The sequence below is a fragment of the Nothoprocta perdicaria genome, unplaced genomic scaffold (assembly GCF_003342845.1).
Source record: "Nothoprocta perdicaria isolate Ctin4 unplaced genomic scaffold, notPer1 scaffold_120, whole genome shotgun sequence".
Taxonomy (NCBI): Eukaryota; Metazoa; Chordata; class Aves; order Tinamiformes; family Tinamidae; genus Nothoprocta; species Nothoprocta perdicaria.
In genome coordinates, this window is record NW_020454317.1 from 160,440 (window position 1) to 177,854 (window position 17,415).

At 40.1% G+C, this 17,415-nt stretch overlaps 1 protein-coding gene across 4 annotated transcripts in view; it reads right to left on the reverse strand.

Annotated features, from left to right (window-relative positions):
* The window catches only part of PACSIN2 (protein kinase C and casein kinase substrate in neurons 2), a 58,975-nt gene extending 42,376 nt beyond the window's left edge, over positions 1–16,599 (reverse strand). For all 4 annotated transcript variants that reach the window (XM_026054356.1, XM_026054354.1, XM_026054355.1 and 1 more), the window contains exon 1: positions 16,518–16,599. The gene's annotated coding sequence lies outside the window, so the exon portion shown is untranslated. The remainder of the gene's footprint in view (positions 1–16,517) is intronic.
* Between the last annotated feature and the right edge of the window lie 816 nt (positions 16,600–17,415).

Genomic DNA, 17,415 nt, shown 5'->3' on the forward strand with positions numbered 1-17,415 from the left:
TAATTGAGTCTTCCTGGCTCTGAAYGTTACAAAGGAGGGAGCTACAGCTCCTCACTTGGAGAGAGAACCAGTTTGATGTTAGTTTCTAGAATACCAGAAGAGGTCCAAAAACAGAGACCATCAACGACGACTGAGCCTAGGCACTCTCTGACTGTCATGCTAATCCCTGCCACATTGCTGCAATGCAAATAAATCGAGGAGACTGGCAGACAGATGAAAAAATATATTTTCCTGGCCACGGGGCAAGTATTAGAAGGCACAGAAGTAGGCCTTCCGCTGTTGTACCTCAGGACTTGAGTGAAGAAGATAGAAGAGGGGGAAAATAGCTGCAAGGCTTAGCAAAATGGCCTAGTTTCTCAGACCATAATACCGATATATCCAACTTAAAATGTTATGGAGGCCTGTTTGTGCAGAATTCTTTGGGACCTTGAAGAGTATTCTCCAGCTTACTAGGACAGCTACTCAAAAGATAAAGTACAGTGGAAGAAATATCCTAAAACATCCAAGCCATTTTGCTGGTATATTTTATGCTGCTCTTCAAACGAAAGCGCAAAACAAAACTGTACACCAGAATCCTTGCTAATGCAGAATAACCTTCCCATAGCTACTTAGTGTTAGTTCAGAGCTGAAACACAGTCCAAAAAGGGAGTTTTGGTTAKTAGCAATTGTTTCTGCAGCCATTCTCTTCTCAGTCCTAACTTTGCAGACAAAAAGCAGGTCATCCATCCTGTGACATTCCTCAATTCTCAAATGACATTCAGGTTAGCTTAGTATTTCCCCCCCAATTTATCAACATAGAAATTGCTAATGAAGAGGCCCTTGCAGCTGGCAAGCACACATGCTCAGCTGCAATCAGTGTCAAATAAGCTTTTTAAAATAAATCTCTTAGCAACGTCATATGATTTCTGTAATTGATACAGAAATTGTAGACCTCTGGAATGCAGTTCATAAATGTAGAAGTAAAACAAAACAGGCACACATAGCTTCTGCTGTCCCTTTTTCTCTAATAATGGATTATTCTGCTTTAGAAGCAACAGAAAATCTTTTCATGCATTTTAAAATCAACAGTATACTGTCACAGTAAGAACAAACACAACAGGATTTCATATTTCAGATTAAATAAAAAATACAGATTTTGAAGCAAACTGAACCAGATTTGTGAAGGATTGTTGGGGCCATTTTAGTTATTCATTTATTTGTGTCAGGATGGAGGAAGGTTGCGTGTTACATAGCCACTGGAAAGAAAAGGTCTGAGTCCTGTTTAAACAGATTTCCAGCTCAGCAAATCTGAGTTCAACTTCAGGCAGGTCTTCTACAATTCTAGTCCATCTCCTTTTTTGGTTCTCAAAATGTCCTTCCTGCAATAAGGACAAAGGAGGACTTTTTGCGTTTCCTTAGCACTCCAAGTAACACGTGCCAGAGATGATTGTTGATTTTATAGAATTCAATATCCTTTACAAAGCACTTTTTGTAAATAAGCATAAAAGATAAATTGGGTCCTTCATGTAAGTAACAAAAAAGCCTTACAGTGTACTAAACTCACCGGTCTAAGCTACCTGAAAGCAGCACGCTTTTAAGTACAAAGGTCACAGATCTTGTTTTATAAACGTGCACACAATTCGACAATCTAAACTGGAAGCAAGTTCAAACTTTTTTTTTTTTAATCACATAAAGCTAAAATGTCAGGTATAGTGTAAGACAGCTGAAAATCTGAACTTTTCAGTGTACGAAACAAGGCGCTGCTTTAAATCATGAACAAAATCAAGGTTAGGCAAACAAAAAGCTGCAAGTTTCCCTTCTGAGAGGTCTCACTAATTTTATCAAGGGTCTAAGAAAACCCCAAGTAGACAGGCGTCCTTACAATTTTCAGAAACCTGGATATGCATTATTTGTTCTTGCATAGTTCTCACCCAAATCATAGAAGTGTGGAATCCCCAAATGCAAGAATAAACAAATAAATGCTAAATATTATCAAACAGTCTCCAGCAAAATTATTAATCCTTTTTTTTTCTCCTATTCTACCCTCCTTTTCCCAGAGTATAAAGCTTTTTATACTGTTTTCAAGTAATGGTTGACTATAGCACAAGTAGGTCAGCCCTCTAGTACGCAACCAAATTTAGACTAAGGTTCAAGAAAATTAGAACAAGAGGTCCCATCAGTTCCCAGTTCCTGAATTATGCTTTTTCATTTAATGAGACCACACCATCACTGACTAGGGAGGATTYAAGCAGTGGTCTTTAACCAGCATCTTCCCAACAAATGGAAGATAAAGACAGGAACTAAACACCACAAAATTCAGTGGAGCACTCTCTCAAGAAAATAGTTTAGAGTCTCAGAGATATCTACCCAAGTAGCACTTATATTCCAAAAAAATCAAGTGTTTAAGACTACTTTTAAAACACATACAGTCAAGGTCCAAACTTTAAAGGGTTAAAGCATATAATGCTAGAAGTACAGTGCACAATTTCATTTGTATGTGTAGGAGACTGAAAATCTGGAGTCTTGTCAATAGTTRCACAATCAGATCTTCCAAACTGATTCAACCTGGTTCCTACCAAAAATAGAGATATATGCATTCATTTTGCCTTATGATTTAATTTAATCAGAATATATCTCATGAATCTCTTAATCGCAGACTGGTGGTAGTCTTGTAAGAGCTGGCGAAAAAAAAAAGAGACAGAATATAAAGTTTCACGTGTTATTCAGTATACTGCAAACCATTTGACACACTGCAATTAAAATGAAAAAAGAAAAAAAACGTAAGTACAAAACCAGGGTCCAGAAAGGGGACTATATTCAAATACAACAACCCATTTTAAAGTTAATTTATTTGTATGATACATGGTAAGATAACGTAACCAAGCTCTTAAGATTTTACTACCTTCYAGTTAGTGACCTTTCGCTGGTGACTTCAGCTTAGATATCTGCCCAGAAATGTCCATTCATTTCTCTTGTGAGGCACTGTATTTGTCTTGCATGACGTGAACACACTATATTTGAGCTGACGGCCAGGTCATCAGCTCCCTACCCAGTGGGTAGGGAACTGTAATACAGGCAGAATTGCACCGTGCGACATTGCAGTGCTCTGTGTCACCGGCAGCAAGAGGAGCTCAGCCAGYGTTCTCCAACAGGTCATGGCTACTGAAGTGAGTCACCAGTCAAGATAAGACTGGTGTGGGAAAGCACTATCTGCATCAGTTGTGTTTGAGCATTAGAGAAAAAAATGATGAAAAATAAATGATAAAGAACAGCTGTAATGGCTGCAAGTTTAAGGCTTTACAAYATAAAAAGCATCATTGAAAATAAGATTTCTCTTTGACAAGGTAATCAAGGAAGGGAATAAAAAAAAAAGAAAAAATCTCTACATAAGTTCTCACATGATCTTCTTCAATTTTTTTACTTCACATTTAGCTGTTTCCATATCATAGAAAGAAGAACAAGAGAAGTAGAAAAGAGAATTTGAAGTAACACAAGGAAAGAAACAAATAAAAAAAAAGTTGATATTCCAAAATTAAACTTATGTTTTGCAGCATAAACAATATATGAAGATCTTTCTTGCAATCTCTGTCAAACCTGAAGTCAAGGACATTTSAGTCAAGGACAATCATGAAACTTGAGTTCWAAAAACATAAAAACATAAAAACATGCGAAGATACTAAGTCTAGCAATTATCTGAAAGTACCACCGACACACAGCTGTAGCAAGGTTTCTATTGTAGTGAAGGAGCTGTCCTAACAGCAGAAGCAAAACTAACCATCCAGGATCCCAAGCCCATGAATTCAGGATGAGCTGCTCCATCACCTCTGCAAGGACGGAGATTAAATCTCACCAGCCTCTACCTCCCTGGGTCCTCCTCCTAGCCCTTCTTGAAGGCTGCRGTGACACTTGCATTCTTGCAGTCCYCAAAGCACCTTTCCCAGTCACTAGGATCCTTCAGAGAGAGACAGTGGCCTCACGGTGACGTCAGCCAGGTCCCTTGTGGACACAGTCCAGCAGGGCCCAGGTTGAAGCTATGCAGAATTCATGTAGGACTTAAATGGGCTGCTAGTCATAATGTTTCATAGAATAAACTGCATACACACAAACAAAATAATTATTTTTATTTTATTCTTTCACAAAGAAAGAAAATTCTTTCTTTAAAATATTTATTTTCTTCTTTCACAGTTTTATTCTTTCACAAATGCTTAGGTGTTTGTTCTTTTTTCTTAAATCAAATCATATCCAACAACAAACTAATAACAACTAACCAACCTACATCTAGCGAAAATTTAGTTAGAACAGGACATTGCCCTGTGTTTCAGCTTCTAGGAGAGATTTTTTTGTAAAATAACCAGCTGCAATAGTTCATGCAAAAGTCTTTTCTTGGAAGAGACTTTAAACTCCTAATTACATCACAGGCAGATTGATTTTTGCTCTGATAGACAGGTATGTTATTGAAAAATGGCAACATTCAAAAACTAATCTAGGTAGAAATTCTGACAATCCAGTAAAAATAGACTCAAGAAATATTAAAGTGCTTTTCCAAGCGTTCCTTGAATTTCTGGAGCAAGTTCTTATTCTCTCTGGGAAAACAAACAAGCCAAAAAAAAAAAAAAAAAACCCACACCACCCCACACCTAATATTGACTGGAGGGATTTAGACTTCAAACTTCATTAGAAGTTTCTGATGAAAAAGCCTTTTCAAAGTAGGACAGTGCAGCAAAGACGGTCATTTTAATACTTACTGCTAACCCACAGCTTTGAGTAAGCACCAGCAGAATAAGTCCCAAAATACTTAACTTCAGTAAGCCCATACTGTTCTAGCCTTACTCTGACAAAATATTCAAAATACAGTCCCATAAAGAGTTCAAGCTACATAAATATAATCTTCTGGCTCAAGGTTCTCAAGGTTCAAGATATTTAAGCATGAACCTGGAGCTTCTATCTGTAAATTCAGCTAAATTCTGAAGACTTCTGAGCTCATTTTTCTAGTCTTCCAGTTAGCACATTTCAATATCATACAGTATGCCAAAATCTATTATTCTATATCAGGATTTGGATGCACATTACTATCTGAGTTGACTTGGCTTAACATAGATAACCAGTAATTCTGTATCAAGTTTTAGATTCTAGAAAAAATAAAATGATGAAATCCGAGAACAAAACTTTAAAAGTAAATATTAAAATAGATAAATCACTTGAAACTATATTTAATTTAATAAATTATCTTTAGACAAAAATGTTTTTCCTTTTCAGTTTATGCATTTCATATGCCTATATCAACGCCCTCATCTTTGATCCAAGATATTTTTTTTTCTAAAAAACAGAAGACATTCACAAAGGAAGCCAACCAAGTGGAAAGCAAAACCTAGAAGTGTCTTTTTAAGCTGATATAGTTTTTTCTTGCATCCACTTTTTTAGTATATACAGCAATGTAAAGCAGTTCAATTTTTGAGGCTGAATGACTGTGAATATGCAGGAGACATGACAGGCATTCCTTTCTCTTCAGGACAGATACCACAGGCAGATTGAAACTTTTCACAGTACTCCCAATTTAAACATGTAAACTGACCCTGATGTAAATGCCTGGGCACAACAGGCACGTTCCACAGTTCTCACAAGTCAACTTTGTAAATACACAGAAGAGCTCAAATGCATTCTAGGAAACAGACCTCTGCCTTGAGGACCATGGAAGAGATCCCTGGAGGACTGTAACTATTTTAAACAAATTCAGCTACATATACCAACATTTTCTATATGAAAACAGAGAACGGGCAGCAGCTAAGCCTCCACAGAGATGACAAACAGGTGGTTTTCCCTGTTCAGAGGCAGTTGGCAAATAACAGATACAACATTAATACCATTTATAGTCTATCCTAATGGGGAGCAAGAGATCGTCCACCACAACCTCACTTATTTCTTCAGAAAGACCATCAGAAGCCTCATTCCAATTCTCTCACACTTGAGCAAGCCATCATAACAATAACAAGTAATCTGCAGAGAGCTGAGCTTTAAATGGCTTATTTCTCCCCACTGATATTACCCAAGTCAATTGCTATTTCATTAAAAAGTGTTGCACAAGTTTTTCATAAAACTAAGGTTATAGAGAGTTTTTTGACAGGACAGTATGCAACTTAGCCCTCAGTGTTCACTGCAATGAGAATTCAAATATTTGTATGATTCATTATTTCCTAGATGAATTCAGAATACTTCTGGAGAAGCCTGTTTGTAAGAGTCTCAGTTCTTCATAGAGCTAATTTTAAGAATAGTGTTTCTTGGTATTTTCCTTACCTATTAAATTGTGTTGGAGTGAGGATCCTATCCAAATAAGATGAATACCTAACACATCCTTAAAATTTACAAGAATACAGATGTCATAAACTTCACAGTTGAACTAATAACATCATCCACAATTCAAAAATTTAAATAATGCTGTACCAGCACCACAGCCTTCAAGATTATTCAAAAGTAGTACTGCATCCACATATAGGAAATGCTGCACACACACACACACACACACACACACACACACAAAAACTCACAAAGAAAATCCTTCCTATCTAGCCTCTTTTGCAAGAAAGGAGACAAGGACAAAAAAATGGACTGAAGTATCTAATATCCTCAACTGCAGTTTAGGATCACTTTGACTTTGGAGAAAGTCAGTTTAAAAAAAAAAATACATGCACACATATAACCAACTACCTGGCTCATCAGAGAAAGTGAGCCCACTTACCTCATATTTTATGGTATTGCTTGAATCTTGGGTGAGGAAGCTATCGCTTGTCTTACATAACTCTAAAATAAATCTAAAATTAATGTGTAATACTTCTTTTAACTATTCACACATACCGGTTTCTGAACTGTAGCTGACTTGACAATAATATTTTTAAAAGACATAGCACTAAGTTTGCTTACTGCACTTAGAACAACTCACAGGACTTGAACAGACTAGAAACTACATAATAGCAGCATTGTTCTGAGATGGGGATGTTACAAGCCAAAAAGGAAAAAAGCTGCTTCAACACCAATTTGTCCAGAGGATTTTTTAACCAAACTGTAACCAATTAAGTTTTGTTTACATATTGTTTGAAACTATATGGATTGCACCTTCATCTTCTCAAATACCATGTATGTCCAGGAACACAAAGGATTTGGCCCCAACTTAAACCAAAGCAGTAACATGGCAAGATGTTATTTGCTAAATGGACTTCCCAGTGAGATGTACAATTAAGTAAAGAAAAGTACAAGGGCTTCTGTGACACTGGCAAATCTGCTTCCTGCAGAGATGTACTCTGCTACCCAGTCTGGGCATCTGCTGCAAACATTACAAAACCTAGCTGAAAGAACACTTGGCTGAGAATAGCCGAGAAAAACACACTGGGCAATATCAGAAAACAAGACAGGAGAACTCAGCTAACTCCATTCACTTTTTTTTTTTTTTTTTGTGTCAGAAAGAACAAAGCGCTAGAAGAACATGATGCTTATCTAAGCGTTTTTTTCAGCTTAATAAGAAAAGAATTCCTAGAGAACTGTCGTGGTTTTAGTGTATATCTAAATTTCTGCAAGGAAAAGATTGACATTTCTAAAAATAAACATACAAACACAAAACGCAAAAACATAAACCCCCACAATTTTCAGAAAAGTGATTGGATGTTGGTAGTTACGTCTGAGTGGGAATTTAAAACCAGTTCACCAAAACCTGGTGAACACATTTAAGTTGCATAAGAATATTTCAGCACTATACAGTACACTACATTTAAGTTACTTGCAACTGAAACTTTCAACAATCAAAAGCAAAGACTTTTAGCTACTTTATAGTTAAGAGTTTACAAATCTGAAAACGATATCAATTCCATCTTCTGTTTTTCACACATTGTTTAAACATTAAAAAACACACTTTCAAATTTATGAGCTCCAGTTCATTTTAAATACAACGCCTATTCAGTCATGAATTTAAAATGTGTTAAAAGTACAGTTTCTATAGAATAACAGTCTTACTTGGATGTATTTCAGCAGCCCATATAGTATAACTTTAGCTGCAACCATAAGCAACACTTGTATTTATGCAGACTACTCCTTTCTTGCATTTTATTACAATCTGACTGACCTTAGGCAAACATGGGTTATTAAAAAATGAAAATTGCACCTTACACACACTTAAGCAATGCTTGTTTACATCCAGCATTCATTTTAGACCTTAACTTTACAAAAACTTTTCACTGCACCACTTGCCTCAATCTAGGCCCATCAGTGTCACAGTGACTTCACTATGGTATAAATCTGTGTTGCTGACCAAGTGAGATCTGCCCGTCTCCTATGTCCCCAGTTGCTCATCCTGACCCATCAATTCCCACCTGACCCACAAATTCATCAGACCCACCCTGAAACTAGGTGCTAAACTGGAGCTTTATGCAGCTGCCAAATGACCCAAGAGTTAGTAAGTGGTTGTAACTTGGCCAGCGAATTAAGCGGTCAAGAAAGGAGTTGCGACGTTCCTGCAAAAACACTGCTTGCCCGAATTAAGGCTTTAAAGTGCATGCTGTGTGAAATGCCAGTGTTCCAACAGCTTGTGCACTGGCTAGGTACGAGCTGGCGTCTCCGCAGACCCCTGAAACGCGCCGCCCTGCACGGAACAATGGGCTCCTTCAGCAGCGGGCAGTAATGCAGAGAATGCCGCATTATCGTGGCGCACTCTGCTCCCAGGCACATACGCTGTTCCGTTCTGTCAGTTCCGAAACCGGCRTGGCATTCTACAAACACTATAGATGACAGTGTTCTAGCTAAAAGGACACCCCACATCCAATATAAAGGAATTTCATGTCTACTCCATTTCAGAAAAGCACGGATAATAGAAGTAAGAGAGAAACTACTTGTACAGAAGTCATGAGTTGACTCAACCTGGCTCTAGCTTCAACTGAAGCATACTGGCAACCCGAAAATAATAGATGCCCCAAAGCCACAATTAGCAGACAAAACAGAGTAACTACAGATAGAGCATTATATGCATTGGAAAAGAGAAGCTCATGATAAAGAATGTAATAGAAGCTAAGAATGACAAATTGATGAAAGGAAGCAGAAAGTCTGCAGTAGTTCAAGTGGTAAAAGCTCCTTTATGGTCCTGGTTATAACCTTAACAGAAATGCTATTATCATTAATACATCAAACAATTTAATGTAGTCACAAAACCCATGAGTAATGACATATTTAAGAGGTACAAAAGTCAGCCCAATCATATTTTCCCCTCAAACCAGAAATGAAAAGGACTTGGGAGTCTGAACCATCACAGTGTGATCACAATACACCCACATTAAATAAATTGAAAATATCAGTTGGGAGGCTCTGTATATCAGCAACATTAACTTTCAGGAGTTCCTTGGAACCTTTAGGAGGTTTGGAGATAAGGTGGAAGTTCCAGAAGACTGGAGGTGTGCGGGGGGAGGTGAAATGTCACCTCAGTATCTTAAAAGGGAGAGAATTGCATYATTTACTAAAAATGTCAACTAAAATGGCACAAATAACATTCAGAACCACTTAACAAGTATGACAAGCTAATAATAAAAAAAGCAGTTATACAGTTAAAGAGAAAAGTCAACACAAACAATTTAATGGCCATAAGGTCACTCTTTTTTTCCCATAAGATCACTATTTTTAATGTGAATGCTTATGAAATACTTTTTGGCACAGCATTCAACTTGCCATCACAAAATATTTGTATCAAAAGAGTGATGCAAGTCAAGTCTGACATGAAACTTAAAATACAGAATCAAGAAATATTAACAAGCAGATATGTAACTGGTGAGATGCTGTAGAGCTACTTAACATTATTACTGGTAACCTTTAAAAAAAAGCGACTATCTGCTTCACAAGCAATTAAAAAAACAAAGGCTGAGGAAATGGTCATTTTAAATCTTGTTTGGATTACTTGTCRAAATGAGCACAAGCTAACAACATCAACTTGGAATTCATATGGGGCTGAACCAACACAAACAAACTGACTTTTCTGTCTCAAAGCTGACCTACTATTTTAGGCAGTAAGTTTAAAGAAGAACTAAGAGGAATCGTAATTTAAACGTGCTCATGCAGTTCTAGGTGCTGAAGCATAGGCAGCTGGAAGTTACCTGCACTATACAATCAGAGAGGGAAACCCATTTCAGACAGCAGGACTAGTCAGTCCTTTGGACAGTTGATGGTGGATTCTAAATTTATTCTATTGCCTTAAAGGGGAGCTTGTTTTGTAGAATTTCTCAAATTCTAATAGGCATTAAAATCCACGGCTCATCTTTTTCAGCRCAGATCAGATACTACAAATGGTCCCTTTCTGGATTAAAATCTATCAACAATACTAACCAAATGATGAAACTATTGCTTCAAAAATTTTTATAAGCCATTAACCGTTAAAACTGTTTATGTGAAGTATYATCTCTTTCCGTTTCTGCAGAAAGTCAATGTGTGCTCCACAGCTAMAGAATGCCTAATGGTTAAAGCTCTCCGAGACACGCTCTGAGGATGTATTCTAAAACACAAGAGATAACAAGGATGAAACAGAGCAGAATAAGGAATTCATTACAACTTCGCAAACGCGTTTATCTGTCTTGCAAATCACATAAGAGCAGTTCCTCTCCTTACAGCACCTTARAAACACAYATASACACAAAATCTTGTCATATCTTTACCATCTATTACACAGAAAGGGATCACTTCACTTATCTACAGGCAGTTTAGCTAGTCTCAGCTAGCTAGACCAGCTAACCAGCATGACTTGAAACCTGATTGCTTTTTTATTGCCTCTGAGATAATAACCTGCACTTCTATGGGGGAGGGAAGTGAAAGGGGAGTAAGATGGGGAGTGACTACTACTTTTGCASTCTATCCTACAAGGTAAGATCCTCCTTTCGTTAATATAGATACCGCCCTCCCATTGAGATGCATTCAGGAATAACTCTGACCTTCAAGATTTAAGGTATTTTACTCCCACATTCCGGAAACATCCTACTTCTGATTCCAGCTGCATACTAGGAGGTATTAGTAAGAGACTATTAAAACATAATTCTGCTGGAATACAGTAGTATCTCTGGAGTGTCCCATAGAGACYAGACCTGCAGAAGACATCTATGTATTTTTTGCTTTGAGCTTGAATTAACTTCTGAAAACTGTTTGCCACATTTTTTAATGCAAGATAGTAATAAGAGGCACAGTGAGATGCCTTCTCATTGAAGTTGGTGTTTTACATTAGAAAGCTCTTAGGTCTGCCATCAAATTCATTCTTTAGCCATCAATGATGCAGCAGCAATACAGAACAGCCTCACTGCCCAACTAGGACTCAGCTGGCTAGGACAATATGACAGTTTCCTTTGGAAAGTGGCACTTATGAATCATAGCTTATTAGCTCATCACACTTTATCCGYATGGGCAGGATATTCCTATTTCCAATTAAACTAGCTTTTAAAAGGGCAAAAACTCAGCCCAAATCAAAAAATGCCCTTAAGATTTGGGCTCAAAAAAATAAATAAAAGCTTTAAAAAAGGAAAATCAAGCACTGAGAAAACAAATAAACATGTAAGTTGATTTGACATTGTATAATCATGTGGCCCCATTAACRATGAAGAGTTGCTTTAATATACCTATACCTCTTTGTCGTAGATTTCTCATTTCTCCTAACATGGAAGTGTTATTCCATTCTGCAGTGACTCAGACATTTGTCAAATTGCCAAGAAAACATCTATTAAGGAAGAGGACCAGCGGCATAAGTCAAACCAAAAAGATGCCTGCCTGTCCTGTGAGTCAAGCTGAATTTATTGTAATCTGCACTTCACATTTTCCCCTTTAAAATTAATTCGCCAAAGATACTCACTCCTCCCTGTATTTTACTCATAAACTCAGAAAGGGAGAGCGAAAGCTTACAGTGGTAATAAACTACAGACGAGCATTGGTTATTGAGAACAAACAGAATTCTCTCTTCAATTAGCAAAGAAATGGTAAATGAATATTCTGTGCAAACTGGAAGTTGTTTTTGGAACACAGAAGCTCTGGTTGTGTTTAGAAAGCAGGACATGAAATGCTAGTTATCAAAGTACCCTGTTAGACCTTTTAAGTGCACATATCTTTGTTACAATCAAGTGGTAATGCATCAGCCTGATATGTGGGAAAGACTCATTTATCATACCCAAAAAGATCCTACAGATTTATAAATACTACCTGTACTAGTCATGTACAAAGACACAGTAATATGAGACACATGAAATGACACTTCTTCAAAATGACATCTCATAGTGAAGGTTACAGGACCATCATATTCTTCTGGTTTTAATATTTTAATATTTCTTCAGGTTTATATTAGTAAACAACTCACTAGTTTATAAGCAAATGCCAAGAGTTTACAAGTCATAACTCACAATGGCCATTAGAAGAAAAAAGGTGAACTCTGAGTTCACAGTATCATTTAAAAACTGAAAACATGGCACCCTGTTCTCAGATTACCTGGTTTTATCCTGCATTCCTAAGTTTTATCCTGCATTCCTAAATCTCATTTAAGATTTTGGGGCTGTAGATGCTCTGGAATTGTTAATTTGGAACACAGTCCTACATAAGCAAGAAGGGGTTAATAGCAGACATCAGTCCCAAAAAACAAACATTGAAAAATACAGGTTACCAATACTGTCAAAATATTTACAGCACACTATGTAAGCCAAGCCAGTTTTTAAATATTTGCATAATGTAAAAAGCTGAACAAAACCACACCACTTGAGGTCTTAGAGAGATTTTCTTTTAGCTTCAGAGCTCACTACTGCGCAGCGTTGCTCAGTATCCATGCTAACTCTATCCCTATTTACCAGTTAGGGCTGGGTACCTCCTCAAATATTGACACATCCTGTCCACTAAGACTCACAGGACTTGGCCCCTGCAAACCAGCAGCCTGTGGTGCAGGCAGAATCGCTCACACTGCAAAGAATGTGCATCAAGACACATCAGACAGCAGCAGCAGCGAGGCGCTGACTGCTCTCTTGCCCCAAGCAAGCAAAGCACCTCCAACGATAGCAGATGAAGGAATGACTTTCAAGTCTTGAGATAAATGTCACTATGACTGTAGGCTGGGAGCTAACCCTTTCCCTTCTCAGGTATACAGCAGCACCATCAATATGAGCCAAGTAATCATGCAGCATTTATATTAAATACATCATTCCAAACCACACACTAAGAATATCTAGCTCTGTTTATCTCAGTACATCACTTATTTCCTGCTTTCTTCTGTGTTCCAAGAATAATTCATCATTACCTTAAGTCAAGCCAAAGATCAATAACTCAATTTTGTTGAAACAACCTCACTACCTCTATGCCACAGAAAAGTTGTTCATCTAAGACACTAGCCTCCAATTCAAGCATGAGATATCGATAAAGAGTAGTAAGCAATCAGTAATCAATCTTAGATTTTCTAGAAAAAGAAATGAGAGAGCATAAGAACACCAACAATGCAACTAAAATAGCCCTGATAATATATTAGCTTACAGGTACGTTTAAACACTTGTTAAATAAATATATATATACACACACACACATATATTCAAATTTGCATCTTCCATTCTTTGGCCTCATTGTAGGGGGAATGAAATGAATCTTCAAGGACTTGCAACTACTACATTTAGAGAAGTGCATACCATATCAGGAGCAGAAAGTTACCTTTTTAGCTTTATTTATATTACTCCTACAGACTGATATAAGCACACTTACTTCTGAGGTAGTGCTGCTAAGTGCCACTAAACACTTTCAACTCTTGCCTATGCTGTAAGAGACTTCTGGGTTACAGGCTACCATTTTAAGTCACACTGACCTTCARGCTTACATTAACTGCAGCTGGGGAAGCACAGAATTGCCATAAGGACATCCTTAAGACACCTTAAAAAAGGGACGTGGGTGCTCAGCCCCTTTCCAGACTGAAAGGCTACCTACAAGCTGCTTCTTCAAAAATAGGTCCACCRATTATATACAGTGGAATACTTCCACAAAAAAACCAAAGCTTCTTTCGTCTTGGTAATCGTAACTCTGCAAGAGATCTCCCAGAGCATCGCAGGATCATTTTGCAGACTTTGGTTCATTTTATAAACCTCTGTGTATACCAACAACATGGGAACACAACTTGTTGTGTTGAATATTAAAACTTCCAAACCTCTCACATGGTAGAAATAACAGACCAATATCCAAGGACCTCTCAAATAAAAAAAGGAGACATTGACCAGTTAGAAAGAAAGATATCTAGGTGTTTTGTGAAATTACTTACAAATGTTCATAGATCAAAAATTTTGTCTAGAATACTATGACAGTCAGAAAGTCATATTACTAAGATGGCATTTCAAAACTAAAAATAAAATATTTATATACACATACACACACACACACTGGAAAGCAAAGTGAAGTTTTTAATACAGAGTTAATTTTTGGAATACAGAAACATCTATTTTTTAAACTGTTGTAGCTGTAAYGTTAAAAAGCACCATTAAAATGTATACAGCCAGCATCAATCATGAATGCCATCTAGTCTGTCAGCTCATAACTGCTACAGACCCTCTTCAAAACAGAAGAGAAAAAAATAGCAAAAAAGTCAATACCAAACAGCTTATTAGTGATTGATAGGCAAAACTATTTCATCACTAAAACTTATGCTATACATCTTCATTTAAACTATGCAAGTACACGGGCTTGGAAGCACTGCTAGGCTGAACAGCAATGCAAGGGTTAGTAATACAGAGGGTTAACAATACCCGAGTAATAACACAGGGCTACACTTGCATACCTCTCCTGCTTTCCACCCTGGAGCTGCGGTGCTGAGTGACCGGAGATCTCYGAAAGGATGCTGCATTGCGCTAATTACACATGCCCTGTGTGCTAATACAAGCTACCATTTAAGCTGATTCAGTTGTAATTGGTGGAATATAATGCTATTATCTTTGAAGGCAAATTGCAAGTTTAACAATACCTGATTTTGGACACATACAGGTACGAAACAGCAAGCACGTTATCCTGCAATGCGAATAACCTTGGTGTTCATAAACATAATTAAGACGTTTCGTCTAAAGCAGTCGTCAGTCTGCTGACAATTTACCTCTCACCTTTAGGCAGAATTGCAAGACCTTCCCCCTCTCGCCACATCCCAAAGGCAATGAATGGGTGTTTTCATACTGCTGTTACAGCAGTCATAAAAGAATGAGCTTTTTGTTGCACCCAAGTCAGAATCTTCACTGTGTGTATTATGACCACACACTGCCCGTGTTTTCACCTTTTCAAAGTTGGGAGCACAACAGCCCTATCTTCAAAGAAGGTCTGAACAGACTCGGAGGTTAAACTCAACCTAGCAGAAGGGAAAGGGGTCTTCCCACAGTGAGAGAGAACTGTCACCCTGGCAGCCTTTCAAGTCCGCTGCGAGGTCACGAGGCACAGCAGAAGACGACACAAGTGTCGAACATCCGGAGGTTCATTTTTCAGCACAGTTTGGGTTGTKAACAGATGATCAAACTTGCTAGAATAATCACGGGGGTGAAAGCAAGTGCAGATTTATTTTTAATTATCCCAGCTAATTCATAGTTTTTGTCAGCAGAAAAGGCTACCAACTGAACATGTAAATCTGCAAGATGACACATAGCCTTCAAACATACCGTTTAAAAAGGACACTGAAGGTTACTAGTAGCTTTCTGGTCTCCCTTATTGCTGAAGCAAATGGATGATGCCTCAGACACCAGAGCCTATCAGCTGCTGAGTCTTTTTAACCAGAAAGAGTCAAGAAAGGGGGAAAAAAGACATATAGAGCAAGCCACAGGAATCCTGTAGATATCCAGTGTTTCTCTAACCAGATAGTCTTGATCCACACAGAGACTTCTGTTCTCCACACAGATATTCCACTCGGTGGAAAGAGGCGATTCTTTCCACTAGCCAAAAAAAAAAGGGGAATAAATAAAGCAGGAGGAGGAAGAAATGGCAAGGCCAAGCAGCCTGGCCTACGTGGGCCGCTGCTGGCACTCAGGTAAGCCGTTTAAAACCTCACCTTCCCGCGTAGAAACACCCCTGCCTCGAAACCAGCATCCTGACCTGCCACCACGCAGGCCGAAGGAATCTGAAAGGCAGGGGGCAGCCGCGCTCACCCCATTTGGGGTTTCCCTCCTCACCTCTCTTCTCCTCTCCTTACCCCCCTCTCCACAAAAATAACACTAAACTCGGACTAAAGCCCGAGCAGTGCTCAGAGCGGGTCGCCCAACTTCCCCGAGCTCTCGCCTCTTACAGGAACTGAGGCTCCGCGGCCGCTGTCGTCACCGCCCGCCAGCCCCAGCCCTGCCCCGCTCCGCCGGGCGCCGCGCGGAGCCGCTTCACCTTCCCCGCCGCCGGGGAGCCGCGTTCTCGCCCCGCCGCGAGCCAACGGCCGCGCCGGCAGCCCGCGGGCAAAGGCAGAACCAACCGCCGCTCGCGGGTCGCTCAACGGCCATTCCCCTCGCTGCCGGGGTGCGAATCCCCGCCTGGCCCTCACGCTGGGCGCGAGGCGACGGCGCCGAGCTCACCTGAAGCTGCGCGGTGCCCGCCGGCGGCTGCGGGAGGGAAAGAGGGAAGCGGGAAACGCCGCCGCGCAGGTCCCGACCGCTCCAACTGCCGCCCGCCCGCCCGACTGAGCGCCGCCCCCGCCGCCGCCGATTGGCGGCGCCCAGCCGCCTCCGCATTGGGCGGGCGCCGCGCGCAGGCGCCCGCCCCCGCCCCGCCGCCGCCGCCCATTGGCTCGCCGCGCCTGCCAGTTAGCGCCGCTTCCTAGCCCGTGGCGAGCAGCGAAGGGGCGGTGGAGTCGAAGGGGGGCGTCGGTGCGCGCGCCCACCAACGGTTCCCAACGGCYGCCAGCGGCCGTTAGCGCTGCGCGACGCCCCTCACCCACCAGCATGGCTGGCGGCCACCGAGGTGCCCCMCTCAGCAGCCGGCGTTTGCTGATTTTAAACATATACATACATATAAGTATTTATACATATACACACATGTATATCTAAACCTTTGCGTGTGTGTATGTGTTGGAAATGTGCTGTCAGTGCTGCRGAGCATCTCAGGCCGCGCAGTAGATGAAGATAACTGTATGTCCCGCTCCAGTTACCCGCCATGGGGGCGCCGTGAATCGGCAACAAGGGGAGATGAGTCCCCCTCCTCAAAGGGAGCTTGGCTGAGCCTGCGCGAGCAGTGAAAGTGAGGATTTTAAGGAGCTTGAAAGCAAGGGGGGTTGTAGTTTCCTCACTGACACGTGGTTTGAATGCCATGGCTATGGCCCTCACCTACCTCCTAGGCCTCTTGGCTTTACACTGAGGAGCGTTTCTTTGCAGTGCTTCATTTTGCCCCTTCCGCTCCCTCTTGTCCCCCGTGTTTTCCAAGGCTTCCCCAGGTCCTGCCCCTCTCCTTGCCCACTCGCACATGGGCTGCAACGCC